This window comes from Cervus canadensis, chromosome 10 (assembly GCF_019320065.1).
Source record: "Cervus canadensis isolate Bull #8, Minnesota chromosome 10, ASM1932006v1, whole genome shotgun sequence".
Lineage (NCBI taxonomy): Eukaryota > Metazoa > Chordata > Mammalia > Artiodactyla > Cervidae > Cervus > Cervus canadensis.
The window spans coordinates 29,646,332-29,667,098 of NC_057395.1; positions in this window are offsets into that span (position 1 = coordinate 29,646,332).

The window sequence follows — 20,767 nt, forward strand, 5'->3', positions numbered from 1 at the left end:
AAATGACTTTTTTCCCTTTAAAAGTAAACTAATTTTCATTCTCATTTTATGCACATGTGGAAGATAAGATTTTTGCAGTTGCTCTAACACAAATACTGCTAACCTTTGTTACAATAACATTGCTCTTTTCTTTGGAATAAATGAAGCCTCAAAACCAGTGAACCATTTCCTGCTATGTGTTATTCTTACAGTTTCATTAGCTCCAGATCCACTGCCAGTTTGAAAGCTCCTATGCATAAAGCATTGCCAAGCTTGAAAGTATAATAAACCTTCTGTAATATTCTTGGAAACCAGAGACACTTAGCTCAGGGAGTAAAGCGTTTATATGTTTAAGTCAGGTACTGCAGTGCTCCTAATCTCATGAGGTTCTAAATAACCACTGGCTGAACAGAGCTGTTTTCTGCTGACAATGAAATTTCACCCAAGTCTACCAACATAAAATGAGAGACTCCAAACTAGAGGGCAGGGTTTGCCTTCACAGAAGAGCGTGAAAACTTGAGTGGTGTCATGAGTGTTTGAGAACAAACATTCACAGGCTATGGCCAGAAAGCAGAAACTCAAGAGTTTTAGTAAATATATATAAGTATTCCAGCATATTTACATGAGACAGTAGTTTTTTTCAGGGATAAATCTATGCTTTTGTGGCTCCTTTTAGTCACTGAAAAGCATTTGATTTTCTGACATAACCTTCCAGTTTGAGCTAAGGAAATTAGAGAATATAGAAATGTTTATCCTTGGTTTTACAAGTGTCTGGCATCTATTAAAAATTTCCTTACTATTATAATTTGCATTCATTATGACTCACAAATAATTCTACTCACTAGTCAAGTATGATCCAGGTCTCAGACCTTAGGCCAGACACGCACGGAAAAACTGATCAAGCAAGCCTGAGTCCCTTTCTATCGCCAGTAAATATTAGGATTGAGGTTAAGGTCAAAGTTGAAGCCAAAAGGAAAGAATATTTAGATGTCTTCAAGACCCTAAATCATTGTCTGATTCTTTTCCTGCCACTGCTGAGGCAGTAGTCAAAAAGGTACAAGCATACAGAATACTCTTCCAGAAAACCAGAAATAAAGAACATTCCAAATAATAGACATCATCATAAGTTCTGAGAAAATTCTCCTTCTACAGAAATACTATTTTCCTTATTTCTTTTTTAAGACTGTCAGGGCAGTTTCAGAAGTCTAAGAAAGCGCAGACATGTTATTTGAATGACAGGATGCCTCACATATATGTTACTGGTCTTGGTTATATGTGTGGGATTTTCATGGCTGAACTGACCTCTGCCTGCCTCAGTTTCCTGTTCTGTACCAGAGATATGAATTCGACATCCAGGGGTTTAGTGAAAGACTTAGCCTCTGTTCTCCTATTTTTGCAAAGTAGCCTCTGGCCCAGTTTCCCAAATCCACCCTCCTTTCTGAGAACACCTGAAGTTTCCCTTCTGAACACTGTGAACTGATCCCAAAGGTTGGTCGGGATACTTGCCCTTCCACTGTGAGTCACCTCTGGTTTCCTCCTCTCACCATCTACATTCAAAGGTCCAAGTGAAAGCTGGTCATGAACCATTTGACAGTTAAAGGGAGTGGTAGCCTGTTGGAAGGTTGTTGTTTTTCCCCACCTCCATCATTCTTCCTTTCCCTTTTCTTTCTTTCCTCAAATGGCTTGGCTGCTGCAGCTGGAGACAAATAGTTGAGCTGTCTGCTCTCTGCATGAGGTGAGGTGAGGAGGGAGCAGTGACCGCCAGGCACCAGATTGATGGTGTGTGGAAACCAGAGCCAGGGCCGCCGGCAGCCAAGTGCTTCTCCACGGGGATCCCACATAATACACTTTCCAGATTTCTGGGCCTCCATCCAGCCACTCACTTCTGTGCCTGCAACTTTCCCTTCACAAGAGACGGATGGAGGGAGACGGACGGAGGGAGAGGGATGGAGGCGAAGGCCTGTGTGTGCACTTGCTTACTTATTTACAACCTTAATAAATGTGTTTAACATATGTTACTTTAAGAACTGGCCAGGGAGAGGAAGGCAATCTGACTGTCTCTTTCCACAAAGCCTCCCCTCTCCCCCTTCTGAGGTGGATGATTAAAGTTAGATAAGGGCCAGTCTAAAAGGGTGATGTCTTCCAGAGCTGACAGCCACTGAGGTAGGCTCATGTGAATGCAGTAAAAACACCACCGATAACGTCTCCTCTACCATCAGCCCAGTTGCCACAAGCAATTAGAATGCCTATGCTAGACCATCACCTCTGTGCGTAACTGCTATTGTCTGGAAACACAATGCTTCTGGAACATGCTTCACTTTGGTGCTCAAAAGGACCCTGCAGCTGGTAAAAGACTCACCTCCAATGCCATTAGGGGGACTAGATTATGTCCCTAGGAATTAACTGAGAATATCATCTTTTCTGGCATTACCAGTATCCCTTCTCCAAAGTTCAACAAATCGAAGCTAAATTTGAAGCAGGCAAAAGAAAAGTACAAGGCAAAGTAAAAGTCAATAAGAAGTGGTTGAGTGAATAGTCTTTTGAGTTTGTGCTCACAGGTGAATTTTAGCTATCGGTATAATCAGAAGTATAGAGACATCACAAGCTCAAAACCATGTTTTTAAAAAAATAGTGTCCCTGCAGAGCTGAGGTCTTCTGGCTCCAGGTCTCTGACTTACACATTTTTCTTGCCCTCTTCTGAGACACTATTAAAATAACACAGTAAATGAAATAAAAGTTATAAATACATAATAACAAAAAGAAGAAAAGGGATTCATGGAGAAGATGGAAAGTAGATAACAAATGGAAATGATTAAACCAAAATAAAATGCAAAATCTATAACACAAGAGGTAGCGACTACATGGGCAAGGAAACATGTTTAATGAGACTTGCAGAGAACAAGAGGGTGGGGTGAAGACATGGTGAAAAATTAAAGGTTAATTAATTCCTTTAAAATATAAAGTATATCATAGATTTCCTATCGATTCCTGCCTCATCCCAACTGTTCAGTCCAGGAGTTTACCCCTAGGCAGCACACTGGAGAATTGTTCTTTATAAAAACTGTCAATCTGTTTAGGAAACTAAGACACTTAAGATGGACATTGTCATCCTATAATATACCATTAATAATTCTGGCATCTTTGAGAACCTCAAGAATAAGGCGAGCTTCCTACTAACTCATGCTAAAGCATTTTTTTTTACCATCTTCAGGTTTCATCCTCATCTCTCAATATCAAATATAAAAGAACAAATAAAGATGACTAAATACTAGAAGAAAGCCCCCAGCATTAAAAATAAAGACCCATAAAAACCTAGATAAAATTGAACTCAAAAGAAGAAGATATTCATGTAAATGAAAAGGACTTTTTTAAAAATCAATAAAACCTAATTCTACTTAGAAAAATTTCAGTAAGTGTTATGTTAAGGAAGAAAAGCCAACAATAAGAAGCAACCCAAAATAACTATATAAGAAAAAATGAGTCAGAATTTAAACGTGATTTAAATTTAAATATGATTAATTTAATTTTAAATGAAAATTCCATAGAACACTGAGAAAATAAGGTGAGGACCTCTCCAAGAGCTTAAGCTAAAGAATATAAAGTGTTAATCCAGAAAATTCAATATCCAACTTGCTAGTTTTTAAGAAAAAAAGTAGGGAAGAAACAATTTTAAAAATCATCAAAGAAATAATGGGAGATATTTCCCCAAATCTGAAATAGAACAGGCAATTTCAAATATGTCTTCATATTTATTTTTCTCCCATTTATCTTTATTAGTTGGAGGCTAATTACTGTACAATATTGTAGTGGTTTTTGCCATACATTGACATGAATCAGCCATGGATTTATATGTATTCCCCATCCCGATCCCCCCCTCCCACCTCCCTCCCCATCCCATCCCTCTGGGTCTTCCCAGTGCACCAGCCCTGAGCACTTGTCTCATGCATCCAACCTGGGCTGGCGATCTGTTTCACCCTTGATAGTATACTTGTTTCAGTGCTATTCTCTCAGAACATCCCACCCTCGCCTTCTCCCACAGAGTCTAAAAGTCTGTTCTGTGTGTCTTCATATTTAAAGGACCCTTTAACTACCCATTTAGCAAAAATTTGTGAAAGACCTACACCTAGAAATACTATCAATTATTAAAGTACTGAATATGTCAAATCAAGATTCTAAAAAGTTTCACAGAGAAAAACAAAACAGCACATCTTCTAAAAGAAACAAGAATCAACCTTGCATCTAATTTTTTCACAAATACAATGTATCCTGAAAGATAGAAAACAGAATTTTGTAACAGATTGAGGGACGGCTATATTTAAGAAACTGAAATTATATTTTCAACTTAATTCATATTTAGAACATATGAATTAAGCATAAAGTTTTTTTTTAATTTGTATATTTTATCTTAAAAGCATCCTCCATGAAGAAGGTTTTGAAGTTGTACACTAGCTATACAAGGCTGGAAACAAGAAAGAAAAAAATGTTGCATACAAGAAATGCTGGACTTGCCTAAGAGTCCAATTTTTAAAATTTCTTGAGTCATGCAGGAGACCTACAACTAATCTTTCCAAATTTGATCTGGAATCCAGTTGCTTCTAAGAAGAATGCTCTCAATGTAAGAGAAGAGCATAGTACAAAAGAAGGTTAGAATTTGGAAGAACTTGGAAGATTTCTGAAATAAATGTGGTATTGATTTTGTAGCTCAGTAAGAAAAATAAAAAGCAATCTCAAATTCCAGGAAAAACAAAAACATGTCCAAGAAAAATATGATCTCAATATGAAACAAAATAGAATGTGACTTAATATAAACAACTGATAGACAAAAATGAAAGGGAAATAATTTTCTTAGATATTAGAAATACCAACTTTTGTGTGTGGCATAAGGCTCTTAACAGCAGAACTGAAGAGAAGAAGAGTAACAACAGCACACTGCTTCACACAGTGAAGATATTTTCCTGATTATCATTATGTAAACACGGTTTATTGGCTGTCAACTTTTAAAATCATGATGAAGGACTTAATTTTAGTTATAGAACAGAAATAGGATGTGACAGGATTTGGAAGCAGAACTTGAATAGAGGAGAGGTTATATTTGGAAAATTAATGTTCTCATCTTAAAAAGCAGCAAATCAAAAGACACCATGGAATGTTAGTGAACTGAATTATAAATGAGCAAAATTGTCCATAGTTATCCATGTGGTTACAGAGATACCCATTAAAGAAACTAAAAATCAGTGATAATAACAATAAAAATACAAGAGTAGAAGGAAAAGTAATTGAGGTGTTTGAATAAACAAAAATCTTATCTGTTAGGACAGGAATATATGAACATCAATAAATAGTGATATTTTTGTAATTTGAACATAATCATAAAATGCTGATAATAGAAATATTTCAAAGTAATTGCTTTGCCTATAAGAATCTGTTCTGTAATTAAGAGACTGTGAGAGATACTCTTCTCTCATCCTTTTTGTGTTGTTCCATTTTTACACTACATGGCATAAATTCAGTTTTTAAAATATAATAAAATATATAGAGAACAGAAGTATATACGGACATAATAAAAATGTTTGATTTCAACTTGACAAAATCTACTGGCTTTATTTTCTGTCTTCCAACTCTCTCAACACATACCATCAAAAGTGTATGGAGTATTCAAACAAACAAGTATATGAAATTAAACATTTAGCCATATTAACAATACAAGTGTATTCAGTATTTTTTTTCTTGCCGACTTCATAGCTGTCAATCAGCAGTAGAAATCTCCCAACTATTCCAACATCTGCTTCCATATGATTGATTTTTTTTCATTTTTAATGACTCCCAAGGGAGGTAGAAGATTTTATTTTTTTAATCAAAATTCATTTCAATATTTTGGTCATCTTATTAAGCACACACGCAAAAAAGTCACAAAATCTATTTTATTTCTATCATACCTTCCCTATTCTTAAACTGTTTTGTCTTTTGAATAATATAATACTATTTACCTTTACTTCTTCCGTTCTAAAGAGTGTCAGTAAAAATCCATGTCCAATAATGCAATGGAACTCAAATGCTTGTTGACAGGGGCTGGCATCATATCAATATATCAAGAAGGTAAATTATTAAATATACAATGACCTTCATGTTTTAAATCATTACTTGTGTATTTATTCTCGGCTTTATTTGTTAACTGCATTCTAGATCATTTGGGCTTCTCTTGAAAATTTTATTTTTATGCCCTTTAGCTAAGTCAAATTTATATTTCTGGAATGTAGTTCATTAATTCTAAAACACTGTCAATTTTCAGAAGTGTTTTTGACAAGTCCTTGTGTTATGAGAAATTGTCTAGGGGAAAGCTAAAAGAAAAAAACAGAAAACACATACTTGGAGTGGACTTTTTTATTACTTATTATGGTTAATAATTTCAAAGTTTTAACACTTTCTTCAAACAGTAAAGCGTGATTTTATCTAGACTATGATTTTTAGTTGCTCTATTTATTAAAAATGAGAAAAAGAGTATTCTAAGAGCTACTTGCTCTCTGTGTCAATTAAAAGGAAGCATTTTATTGTCCTAATTTAGAGTAGATAAGATTAATTTTAAAATGTACTGAAATGTGAATATTATATTTCTGTTCCTTTGGTAAATGACTTATTAATGGGAAATGAACCTATATCCTGAGTAGACTGAGAACCTGTCAGTTGTTTTCCTGCCTGGAATTTTGAAAGTTAATTATTTTTATTTCCCACTAGTTCTTTTTAAAACCGCTCTACTTTTTTTCCACAATCATTTTACTGAGTATATTACACTTCATTTTAAAAGCCCTTGAGGGAAAAAATCTAATCTATAGGGATTATTTTAAATTTAGTACCTTATATTAATGGAAACTAAGAAACTGATTTGATTGCAAGGATATGAGGACAAAGTATAAGAAGACAAGACAAGACAAGGCAAGAAGACTTTCTTGTAATATATCTTGTTTAAACGATGCTCAACCGCTGCCCCCTCCAACCCGGACTGTGTGTCAGCAGACTTCCAAATAGCTTTCCCACTGCCAGTGTGTTTCCAAACATGACCCATCCACTTCACACTCTTACCAGAGTTCCTCATCTATTTCACAAAAACAAAGATAACATACTCCTATGTAAAAATGTGCTTGCTCCCAATGATAATGGGACAAATTCCAATTTTCTTAGCAAAATAAACAAGACCCTATAGTGTCTGTTCCCAGCTGCCTCTCAGCTCATCACCCTTTCCTTCACACCAGATTTCTCAAAAGACCTGTTCTTTCTCCTGGGTCTTACCCTACACTCACTCCTCAGCACAAGACAATCTGCCTTTCAATTTTATTCTTATGCTGAAATGTCACCAATGACACTTTTCCTTCCTAAGGTACTTTCTTCAGCTGGTGCCTTTATTGACACAAACTTCTGCCTGATATTTCACTGTCTACTTAGATGCTCCCTTGCTGTCTCCCTTAGGTTTAATCAGTTGCAAGCAGCTATTTGAAAGAAAGCAGTTCCTCAAAGCTTAGGGCTCAGCCTTCTCCTCATCTTCTCTGGTCTCTGATCTCTTCCTAGGTGACCATGAACAGTGACCACAAGCATGGAAATGGCTCATAAATTAACATCTACACACTAGGCCATTGCACCAGGCCCTGGACCCTATGAGTCAAACTGCCTACTTAACACATGACTTGAATGTCACAAAAGATCTTCAGATTCCACGTGTCCAAAACCCAAATCATAAATTCATTCCAAAGCTTAACCTATTTACTATATGTGGCTACATGCTATCCTGTTTTGAGAAGCAAAATATTTTAGAGCCAGGCTTGATACATTTCCCTCATTACCCTCTATTCCCTTAACCAATAAATTAAGGATTTCATTACCATTTGTAATTATCTACCCAGGGATTCTCAACTACAGGTCCCAAGTTCTGATACAAATTAAATGGATCAGGGCCACCATTTTTTTTAATGAAAAGGTATATAGTAAACTAAAACTGAAAGAGATCAGCATCAGTTATAAGTCACAAATATGTATTTTTATTATAGACTTACACGTGCATGCACACACTGGGTCGAAATGTAAAAACATATTTCTTATTCTAGACCATGGTCAAAATTGTGTTTCCTCTTCTGCTTTCCACTCCTCTATCCACCACCACCATTCTAATCCAAGCAGCCAACAGATCTCTAATGAACCATTAAAATAACTTAAATGGACTTGCTCTATAATCTTAGTACAGTGCCTGGAATATAAGCTCCACTCCATTAAGATGAGTGAATAACTCTATCTTTTCAGTTTCACAGACTACAGGTCTCTTTCACAAGCTGTACTTAATCAGATTCAACTTCTTTCCATTCTGTAAATGTTTCTGTCATGAGTTGTTATGGGCCAAGGGTTGGGGCAGGTGTGGGCTCTTATCTAACACTTGGGAAATGAATTGTCCAAGGCAACACATGTACTGATAGGCAAAAGACTGTACTGAAAAGGGGTGTTCTAGAGAAAGCAGCAGGGTAAAGTAATCCAGAAGGACTACTCTGCCTCGTGGCTACCAGTATCAGATTTTATGGTGATATGGTTAGTTTCTGAGTTGTCTCTGGCCAATCATCTTGCTCATGACCATGTTTGGTGACTCAGGGTCCTTTCTGGTCCACGCACCTCTGAGTCAAGATGGTTTCCAGCATGAAGGTTTCTGGGAGGTTGGCAGGACATATTGCGGTCCCTCCCGAATTTCTCCAGTCAGTTTTGGTGGCAACTTGTCAGTGGCATGTTCTTTATCAGGACTTCCTCATGTGAGACAAAGCATGCCAGCCAGGGCAGGTGGTCTCAATCAATTGGTCCCTAAGAAACATACTCATCCATACCATACCATTTTCTCCATTTTATTTTATTTTATTTACTTTTTTAAAGTGAAAGCAGATTTATTCAGAGAAATACACTCCACAGAGTGTAGGCCATCTCAGAAGAAGGGAGGCCCCAGTATGATGTTATTAGTTTTTACGGGCTAAGTAATATCATAGGCTAAGGAGGGGAAGGATTATTTCAACTATTTTGGGGAAAGGGAGAGAATTTCCAGGAACTGTCATAGCCGCTTTGTGTGTCATTTAGATGCTAGTGTATTACAGTATAATAAGGCTCAAGCTCCACTGAAGTCAACCTTCTGATATCCTGGGCTGTTTCCTCCCATTTAAATGCCAGGTTCCCCTCATACATGACTGAAAACCTGTGAGGTCAGAGTCTGAGTTGGTCCTGCTCGGCCCTGCATCTGGTGAGTCATGCAATGTCGTTGTTCTTTAGTCTCTCAGTATTGTCCAACTCTTTGCGACCCCAGCGACTCTAGCCCACCAGGGTCCTCTGTCTATGGGATTTCCCAGGAAGGACTGCTGGAGAGGGTTGCATTTTCTTCTCTAGAGGATCTTCCTGACCCAGGGATTGAACCCACGTCTCCTGAATTGGCAGGTGGATTCTTTACCGCTGAGCCAGCAGGGGAGCCTGGGTTACTCAATACCTAGCAGATAATACATGCTTCATACATAGACTTTGAATGGGTGTAAGAATGAATAAATATATGAATAAAATGGTGTTAGAAAATTGAAATATTTGAAAGGAGTCGAAACTATCTACTTGACAACACAATTAAAAAGCTGGTGGTTTAAAAGTCAGTCTGTTTTGTTTGAATTAAACCAGTTTGCTTCAAAATAGTTTGTAGGTCTCATTGTTATCTTCACCTAAAATTTAAAACTCATGCTTCTTTTGAAAAATCAAACAGAATTGCTAAATAACTCAATGGAAAATCTTAGAAATGTACAAAATACTTGCTAGTGTGATTTTATAAGCTATTTTATGCCAAATTCTTAATATTTTTTGCTTTCTCAATACAATGAAATGTGTGTCTTATTTAAAAGCTTTTAGTTTTTCCATTAAAATATCTTATATTTCCATTTTACCTATTTTCTGCCTTTTATTTTTTTTTTCATTTATTTTTATTAGTTGGAGGCTAATTACTTTACAATATTGTAGTGGTTTTTGCCATACATTGACATGAATCAGCCATGGATTTACATGTGTTCCCCATCCCGATCCCCCCTCCCTTTTCTGCCTTTTAAAACCATTGCATTAACCTTCAAATTTTAATAAATTTTAGTGTTAAGGTTGAGAAAAATAATTTGAACATTGGAAGCACATAGTATTCTAGACATTATGATTTTACTACACAAAAGAAAGAATAACCTATCCCCAACAATTTACTTTTAGCCTAGTTCTAAAGCAAATTTCCTGGATTGCAATGAGTAAGGGTTCAAAGACACAAGGCCAAGTTTTATGTCACCTAAACTTCATGAATTTAAGACTTTGAATTAAATTCAAATCTTTCCATAGCAAAATTTGCTTTCTTTTTTTTTTCGCTCTTTCAAAGATCACTTCATATTTTTAAAGAATTTTTTTACAGGTAGCTGTATCAAAGTACATTTAATTTTAAAAACTATAAATATTTTAGAAATGTTTTTGAACATTAATTAGCTCTTATGAAGCCAGTTTTTGAGTTAGTTGTAAATAAAGAATATATTTACATATATACATACTTAATTTTCCTTATACTCCACATGGATTTAAGAATTTGTATTATATTGTATTATATATCATGTATTGACCATGCTCTTATCATCTTAAGAAGTGTACAAGAGACTGAAGAAGAGAAGAATCTACTTGTACGAAGTAACTTCGTACAAAGTTGGTAACATTGATAACTTGTCTGTTTTGTCTTTGCATCTGTTCTTGAGTGCATAAAAGTTTATTCTATCTTAAGTGAACAACAGTAATCCAGGAGCCTTTGTTCTTCAGTCACTAAGTCGTGTCCAACTCTTTGTGACCCCGTGGACTGCAGCATGCCAGGCTTCCCTGTCCTTCACTATCTCCCTGAATTTTCTCAAACTCATGTCCATTGAGTCAGTGATGCCATCCAACCATCTCAACCTCTATTGTCCCCTTCTCCTTTTGCCTTCAATTTTTCCCAGCATCAGGGTCTTTTCCAATGAGTCAGCTCCTCACATCAGGTGGCCAAAGTATTGGAGCTTCAACTTCAGCATCTGTCCTTCCAATGAATATTCAGGGTTGATTTCCTTTAGGATTGACTGGTCTGATCTTGCTGCCCAAGGGATTCTCAAGAGTCTTCTTCAGCAACGGTTTGAAAGCATCAGTTCTTCAACTCAGCCTTCTTTATGCCTTAGGCTCTCTTCAAAACACACAGATTTATGAACTCTTTGCTTAGCCTGCCTCAATTCAGCAATTTGGTCAAATGTGTTTCCAACCTTGAAGCTTGATCCATTTGTGTCTATATTCTGCTATATCTCAAGTGCCCTCAATTTTATTATTTGCTTTGATTTTGTTTTCAAATTCTAAATAAAATTCTGACCGCTAAACTCCCTTTTAAATTACCCAGTGGCTCCCTAAAGCTTTCGTGTTCATGTCCAAGTTTCTTACATATATGTAAAGTTTCTAACAATATGGCCCTAATTTGTTATTCCAGATTTTTTCTCTCACTATTCCTTGTCATATATTTTGTGTTCCTCTTTAACCCAAATCTTATTTATCTCCCAAAACAGTTTCACCTCTCTGCCTTTGCACATGGTCTTTGTGGAATGACCCCTCTTTTCCACAGGATGCATCCTGCTGAATCCTCTCAGATCGGTCATGATGTTTCCTTCTCTCTGAACGTTTATGTTTGTCTCCAGCAGCCAGGCTCAGTAGTTATGAGCCTGGAACAGAGTTCCTCTGTTCTCCACAGCACTTTGTTTGAGATCCTTTCTAGCATTGTCACTGCATTAGTATGGTATTCATTGGATTGTATCACATTACAGTGTTATATTAATGTATCTCTCTTTTTTCTGCTGCAAATTCCTTGTGGGTAGAGAATTTTCTTTCTTCATTTTATATCTAAAATATTCTATTTCTTCTCATATAACAAGCAATATATCTTCAGTGATTGAATGATGTGTGAGAGAACAAGAAGAAAAAGCTGGACTTGAAACTTACACGGGAATATATCTTATTTCTCACTATTTTTCATCACTTCTGCCTATATCTTATTGATGATCTGGGCCTTGAATTTACATGATTGTATAATACATGTCTGACATCTTGGGAGGCCTGTAGCAAATTGATCTTCTAATTATTTCTTTATGTTGTTCTATTTGATCATTACAACTTAGTCTCTAACATGGAAAAGAAAAGGAATTCCATCTACATGACAAACAAATAAACAGGAGATAAATGGAATTTGTTAATAATGGGATTTGTTTATAGTCAGTTAAAAACTTGATAAATTTTTACTCCCTGTGATAGTAACAAAATGGAGTAAGTTGTGCTCCTAGGGTTTACTTATAAATTAAACACAATATTACCACTTTATTTCCTTATCTCATCTCTTTAAGAAAAATGTGTTCCTTTAAAATGATCTATCAGTTTAATTTTATATTGAAAGAACAATAAAATTATTCTTAATGCAAATAAGGGTTTCTTTGTAATGGCAACTGTAAAAACGGTTTCTTATTCACCACAGGGTGTGTGTCACAGACCTTTAATACAACCAATGTCACTAAGAAGTCAAAAACACAGTAGTATAAAATCAGTAGAAAACAAACAAAGTGTCCATCTTTCTTTGTTTAACATGTTTGGGTATTAGCATTGAAAAAGCTCTATAACAAGTTGCAAATTATGTGTGAAATGAATCCACTCTGCTCAGCACATAAACAGAGTATAAAGTTACTTATGCAAATACAGTTTTTCTGTGTTAATTGCTATAGGACTCAGATAACATATGGCAGAAAGATGACCAAATTTAGGTGACTTATACACTGATGTCACACTGAATTCACTCCCTTCAGGTGTCCCTGAGGATCACCCCTAAGCATGCTGTCCCTAGAGCCTGTCCTCTTCATCACTATCCCACCAGCTTCTGACCACCTCTACGAGTTTTCACGATGCACAGGTCAGTGGAAGCAGTGGGTAGTGACACATCATGATGGCTGCATTTACACCCACAGTATACTGACAAACTGGCTGTGGAAAATACCATGGTCTTTAAATAAATGAATCCTGCTGGGACCTACCTTGGAGCAGATAGACCATATCTCCAGATAGCAGAGATCAGACAGCCCTGCCTCATACCAACTCTTGGGGCCTCTAAGGAGGTTGCTGTTGCTCTGGGGGGCCAGCCCCTAAACACACACAGTTTGTACACCCTACAGACGGGATTTTTCACATTCCACAGAATCTATATTATTTTGTCAGATCATCCCAAGTAACTCTCAAACCCAGAATGACAATCTGTCAGTCTACTCACACGTCCCTTGAGAGACAGAAAGAAACTGATTTTGTACATGTTGTCGGGATATTTTCTCCCCTCTCTAGCCCTCTTTGTAGACAGTGAGCTAAGAGCAACTGCCCTGAACACTCTCCTGCTTGTATTTTTCTTCCTAAGCAGTTCCTGTCCTCACAGTCTTATCTAGAGTCTTCCCTCTTTCTGTCATCCAATCATTTGTCCCAGTAGTACAAAGAAAAAGAAAGACAAAAGTCTTGAAACCTGTCATATGCTAAGCAATTTCACATACTTTGAAGACTCCATATGTTGGGGAATTTTTATTAACTCAAACTATACATTAGGGGCAGAGTCAATTCAGAATTCAGCTTAAGCTAACCCCAAGGCCCATTTGCCTTCCACAATTCCATTAGAAATTATCATTTAAAGGAGGGCAATTTATGTAAAAATATGAACTAATTGTAGGTCACATTTATTTTTTCTATTAAAAATTAAAATCATGCCATTATATTTAATAAGGAAAATGATATATTCCTTCAGGTCAGTTCAGTCGCTCTGTCGTGTCTGACTCTTTGCGACCCCATGGGCTGCAGCACCCCAGGCCTCCCTGTCCATCACCAACTCCCAGGCTTGCTCAAACTCCTGTTCATGGAGTCGGTGATGCCATCCAGCCATCTCACCCTCTGTCGTCCCCTTCTCCTCCTGCCCTCAATATTTGCCAGCATCAGAGTCTTTTCTAATGAGTCAGTTCTTCACATCAGGTGGCCAAAGTATTGGAGTTTCAGCTTCAACATCAGTCCTTCCAATGAACACCCAGGACTGATCTCCTTTAGGATGGGGACTGGTTGGATCTCCTTGCAGTCCAAGGACTCTCAAGAGTCTTCTCCAAGACCACAGTTCAAAAGCATCAATTCTTCAGTGCTCAGTTTTCTTTATAGTCCAACTCTCACATCCATATATGACTATTGGAAAAAGGATAGCTTTGACTAGACGGACCTTTGTCGACAAAGTAATGTCTCTGCTTTTTAACATGCTGTCTAGGTTGATTATAACTTTTCTTCCAAGGAGCAAGAGTCTTTTAATTTTATGGCTGCAGTCACCATATGCAGTGATTTTGGAGCCCCAAAAATAAAGTCTGTCACTGTTTCCATTGTTTCCCCATCTATTTGCCATGAAGTGATGGGAGTAGATGCCATGATCTTAGTTTTTTTAATATTGAGTTTTTTTGTTTTTTTGTTTTCTTTTCTTTTCTTTTTTTTTTTTTTTTAATATTGAGTTTTAAGCCAGCTTTTTCACTCTCCTCTTTCACTTTCATCAAGAAGCTCTTTAGTTCTTCACTTTCCACCACAAGGGTGGTGTCATCTGCGTATCTGAAGCTCTTGATACTTCTCCCAGAAATCTTGATTTCAGCTTGTGCTTCATCCAGCCCAGCATTTCACATGATGTACTCTACATATAAGTTAAATAAATAAGGTGACAATATACAGCCTTGATGTACTCCTTTCCTGATTTGGAACCAGTCTGTTGTTTCATGTCCAGTTCTAACCTGTTGCTTCTTGACCTGCATTCAGATTTCTCAGGATGTAGGTAAGGTGGCCTGGTATTCCCATTTCTTTAAGAATTTTCCACAGTTTGTTGTGATCCACACAATCAAAGGCTTTGGCATAGTCAATAAAGCAGAAGTAAATGCTTTTCTGGAACTCTCTTGCTTCAGTTCATATTTATTCTTTTATGAATTAAAACGGTATGTATTAGATAATTGGTACTGCTTTTTAGCCTCTAGTATGTAATAAATAGCTGAGATTATTTAATATATTACAACTCAAAATTTGTTTTCTTTTATTTCTCATCTTTCTCAGAATGTTTATAAAGCATCCTGTTCATTTTTGGAAGGAAATAAAGACCCTCAAGAAGAGATAATTCTTCCTGTGTTAAAGAAGATGAATTTGAAGCAAAACATTGGAAATTACTTATTGAAGTTGAAACTGCAGAGCAGTGACTGAAGTTAGGTAGTGGCATCCATTATCACACTCACCAAACAATAGTGGGGTGTACCATCCTACTGGGTATGGCGATAAGGAGATGAAAAAGATGTGATACTTGTATTTCACCTGTAAAATTCCTTCCCTTTCTCTTGGCTATAGAACCACCTCTCTTCTGGAGGTCAACAGGGGAAAAGTAAATCCTAGAGCAGCCCAAAACTGAAATTTTCTTGCTAAAATATCTAGGTGTCCCAACAGCAGTCTGCTATGTTAAGTTGGCTCCTAGGGCCCTGAAGTGCCAATGTAGTGTGTGTGTGTGTGTTCATTCAGTCGCTACATCGTGTCTAACTCTTTGCAACCCCATGGACTGCAGCAAGCCAGGCTTCCCTGTCCTTCACTATCTCCTGGGCTTTGCTCAAACTCATGTCCATTGAGTCAGTGATACTATCTAGTGCAGGTTTATTGAACAGAGAAAACTTACTCCCCACCTCTTAGAATGAACACCTTCCAAAACCCATGAACTTGAGTCTGTGGTTTAAGTTGCTCAAGTAAACTCATTGGCCAACAGACATGTATCATGTTTTCCTCCTACTATGCTAATTAGATAGTGAAATTTGAGTTAATATGCTAATGACCAACAAGAACTTAAGGTTTCATGGTGTTCAAATAATGTACACGTTTATATAGGGACTGCTCTGCCTAAGTTCAAAAGAACAAATAATGTAGAGGTTGTGCAGGAGGCCAGGCTAAAACTATCTTTGTCATTTTCAACTTTATATACATTTAATGCAAGAGCTCTTACTCTTACTCTTATACTTACTGTTCACCATTTTCCCATAATCCTTCAATTTTTTTTTTTTTAATTAGTTGGAGGCTAATTACTTCACAACATTTCAGTGGGTTTTGTCATACACTGATATGAATCAGCCATAGAGTTACACGTATTCCCCATCCCGATCCCCCCTCCCACCTCCCTCTCCACCCGGTTCCTCTGGGTCTTCCCAGTGCACCAGGCCCGAGCACTTGTCTCATGCATCCCACCTGGGCTGGTGATCTGTTTCACCATAGATAATATACATGCTGTTCTTTCAAAACATCCCACCCTCACCTTCTCCCACAGAGTTCAAAAAAGTCTGTTCTGTACTTCTGTGTCTCTTTTTCTGTTTTGCATATAGGGTTATAGTTACCATCTTTCTAAATTCCATATATATGTGTTAGTTCGCTGTAATGTTCTTTATCTTTCTGGCTTACTTCACTCTGTATAATGGGCTCCAGTTTCCTCCATCTCATTAGAACTGATTCAAATGAATTCTTTTTAACAGCTGAGTAATATTCCATGGTGTATATGTACCACAGCTTCCTTATCCATTCATCTGCTGATGGGCATCTAGGTTGCTTCCATGTCCTGGCTATTATAAACAGTGCTGCGATGAACATTGGGGTGCACGTGTCTCTTTCAGATCTGGTTTCTTCAGTGTGTATGCCCAGAAGTGGGATTGCTGGGTCATATGGCAGTTCTATTTCCAGTTTTTTATGAAATCTCCACACTGAGGGTTAGATTCGTACACTTGACCAAAGCTGTTTATCAGTTTAGAAGCAGAAATTTTTGATTATCATTACTCTTTTCTTTGTAGGCAATAATTAGTAATTAACATCATTCCCTCAAGAAAAAAAAACATAACTTTTTTAAAAGAATGTTTTATACAGTTTTTAGTACAACTCCAACTAAATAGGCTATTTAATCACTGTAATCCAACCAAAAAATTTTTTCAAAAAAAATAACAAATGGGAAGAATGGAGGTAGATTACCCTTTGTAGCGATAAGGCATTTCTTCTGGGAACCTAAACACTTTAAATTCAGTTAAATGTTGAAAACTTATGCATTATAGCCTGAAAATAAAAATCTACAGTACCACGAAAGTCATTATCCTTTATATGCCGAACATAAAACCTTGAAATTGGCCATCATAGTTGCAACCGAAGTCATACCTTCAAAACAGCCATATAAGTTATAAATAGTCCTTCATAAAAATACAACATTTTTTTTTTAGTGACCAGAAAATGAAAACCCAGCTCTCTTCAATTCACCTCTACCCTTTTTCTCTTAATTTTATTAATGGCCCAAAGTGGGGATTAATGGAAAGTTTAGTATGGCTCCATGATAGCAATAGACATTTGTTTTCTATGAAGTTAACTCATTTTCCAACAATAACAAAGCATTTTCCAATAGTGGAGTAGGAAAACAGAGGGGTTCTTTATATTCAGGCAGGATTTTTAGGTCTGTGCTCCTTTTAGATCTCACTGAAATTAATATTGCCTGACAGCTTTAAGACTTGAGCGCTGATTAAGCTAGACAAGTTGTGGGAATAACAATGAGTTGTTCTTTATGGATAATTGGAACTGTGGTAACTTTTTCACTTGACATTCAACATAGCCCATTGGATGGAGAGTAACGGGAAGTGGAATATTTGATCTCTTTGAAGAAAGTATAGTATTTTATTCATTTTTAAATGCTCAATACCTAACAAAATGCCTGGCACACAGTAAAAGCTAAAAATATTTGTTTCATTCAGGACAGAATAAGTAAATGAACTAATAAATAGAATTCACTTTTCACAAAGGAGGGAAACATTATCCTCTTCATCTATCCAGATATCGAACATGGTCCTTGGCAATTTGTTATCTGATACCCAGTATATGATCTACATTAAAGTAGAGTAGTCTGCTTTGAGAACGGTGAATTCTGTGGTTAAAATGAATATAATCCCTATAAGGCACTATGCCACGAATGAAACAGAAAACAATAATGTGGAAAAATATTTTTCCCTGAATGTTTCCTGTGCCCACATTCTATTTTAAAACATGATTGGTGACCAGTTTTGCTGCAGAACACTTAAAATAGAGGATTTGACAATTCAGCTTCTCATATTTCTTTCCAACAGATGGCTGCCTTTCTTTTGGAGTGCTATCATTTCTTCTTTGTAAGATGAAATGCAACAGAGAAAGAGAAGATTAGATTTCCCTTCTCCTGATTTTCAGTTGTGCAGGATTAAAGAAAAATTCAACACATAGGGAAAATCTGTTCGAAAAGAATAATAACATTATGTTTCAGTTTAATTAGGACTATACTCATTTGAGAATAGTAAGCAAATATTCTGCATTTATAACCAGCTTTGTACAAATCCAAATGACCTGGAGGCAAAGACTATATGAATTAATTACATTCCCTAAATATCCTGTATCTCAGTATTGTCCAAAGGTTCAAATACCTCACAGAGCTGTCAAAAAGGCATAAGACGTTGTAAATCTAAAATCATTTTTTGTTCAAATCATGAGCTAGAAATACTAACTGGCCCCCCAAAATACTATAAATGAATAAGAAAAGAAGGCAACAAAATAACTGGATTTTTTTAATGTGATCAACAAATAATTTAGCTACACACAAGTGTGAAGTTTATTTTCCAATGGGTAATAATTTTAACATTAAATTTTAATGGAAAGATAAATAGTTTCTTCATGTTTTAAACTGTATCAAGTAAAGAGCAACAGCCTTCGCATTAGCAAAGCTGAATAGGTTAACATTCAACCTACATAATTTCACACTGTCTTTTGATTTAAAAAAATATATATTTTTTATAATGTTCTTCTAAATTCCAATTTTATGTATTTAGCCATGTCAGAAAATTGCTTATTTATTTTAATGTTTTTAATACACAATAAGTTTAGTGAACATCCATTATCTCATAAAGATACAAAACTAAAGAAAAAATTGTTTTTCCTTGTGATAAGAACTCAGGATTTACTCTCTTAACAAATTTCATGTATGACAGAGAGCAGTATTAATTATGTTGATCATATTATTACATAACAGTATATTCCTAGTACCTATTTATCTTGTAACTGGAAATATGTACCTTTTGACTGCCTTCAACCAATTCCCTCTCCCCCATCTCCTGCCTCCAGTAAACACAATCTGATCTCTTTTCCTATGAGTTTATTTGTTTTGAAATTATAATTGACCTACAACACTATATTAGTTTCTGTTACATTCAGTATTTCTGTACAATTCAAAATGATCACCATGATAAGTCTAGTTACCATACAAAACTACTACATAATTATTGACTATATTCCTCCCACTGCATATTTCATACTTGTAGCATTTATTTTGCAGTTGGAAGTTTGTACCTCTTAATCTCCCTTACCTATTTATCTCCCCTGCAACTCTCTCCCCTCTGACAACCAACCACCTGTCTGTTCTCTGTGTCTATGATTATTTCGCTTTTGTTATGCTTGTTCCTTTGTTTTGCTTTTTAGAGTCTACATGTAAGTGAAATCATACAGTATTTGTCTTTAAATGTCTCACTTATTTCACTTAGAATAACTCACTCTAGGTCCATTCATGTTATCATAAGTGACAAGAATTTATTTTTTATGTCATGCTGCTGCTGATGCTAAGTCACTTCAGTCGTGTCCAACTCTGTGCTACCCCGTAGACGGCAGCCCACCAGGCTCCCCTGTCCCTGGGATTCTCCAGGCAAGAACACTGGACTGGGTTGCCATTTCCTTCTCCAATGCATGAAAGTGAAAAGTGAAAGTGAAGTCGCTCAGTCGTGTCCAACTCTTAGCGACCCCATGGACTGTAGTCCACCAGGCTCCTCCATCCATGGGATTTTCCAGGCAAGGGTACTGGAGTGGGGTGCCATTGCCTTCTCCAATTTTTATGTCATGTTATGTCGTATATCTATGTATCACATTTTCTTTATCTGTTCCATATCTTGGTTGATGTAAATAATGAAGCAGTGAACATGGGGGTGTATGTATCTTTTCTAATTAGGGCTTTAATTTTCTTCAGATACACACCCATAAGTAGAATTGCTGGGTCATATGGCAGTTCTATTTTTAATTTTTTGAGGAACCTCCATTCTGTTTTCCATAGTGACTACACAAACTTGTATTCCTACCACAGTGAACCAGAGTTCCTTTTATCTCCACATCTTCACCGACACTTGTTATGTGTCATCTTTTTATTTTTTATTTTTTTTTAATTTTTTATTAGTTGGAGGCTAATTACTTCACAACATTTCAGTGGGTTTTGTCATACATTGATATGAATCAGCCATAGAGTTACACGTATTCCCCATCCCGATCCCCCCTCCCACCTCCCTCTCCACCCGATTCCTCTGGGTCTTCCCAGTGCACCAGGCCCGAGCACTTGTCTCATGCATCCCACCTGGGCTGGTGATCTGTTTCACCATAGATAGTATACATGCTGTTCTTTCGAAACATCCCACCCTCACCTTCTCCCACAGAGTTCAAAAGTCTGTTCTGTACTTCTGTGTCTCTTTTTCTGTTTTGCATATAGGGTTATAGTTACCATCTTTCTAAATTCCATATATATGTGTTAGTATACTGTATTGTTCTTTATCTTTCTGGCTTACTTCACTCTGTATAATGGACTCCAGTTTCCTCCATCTCATTAGAACTGATTCAAATGAATTCT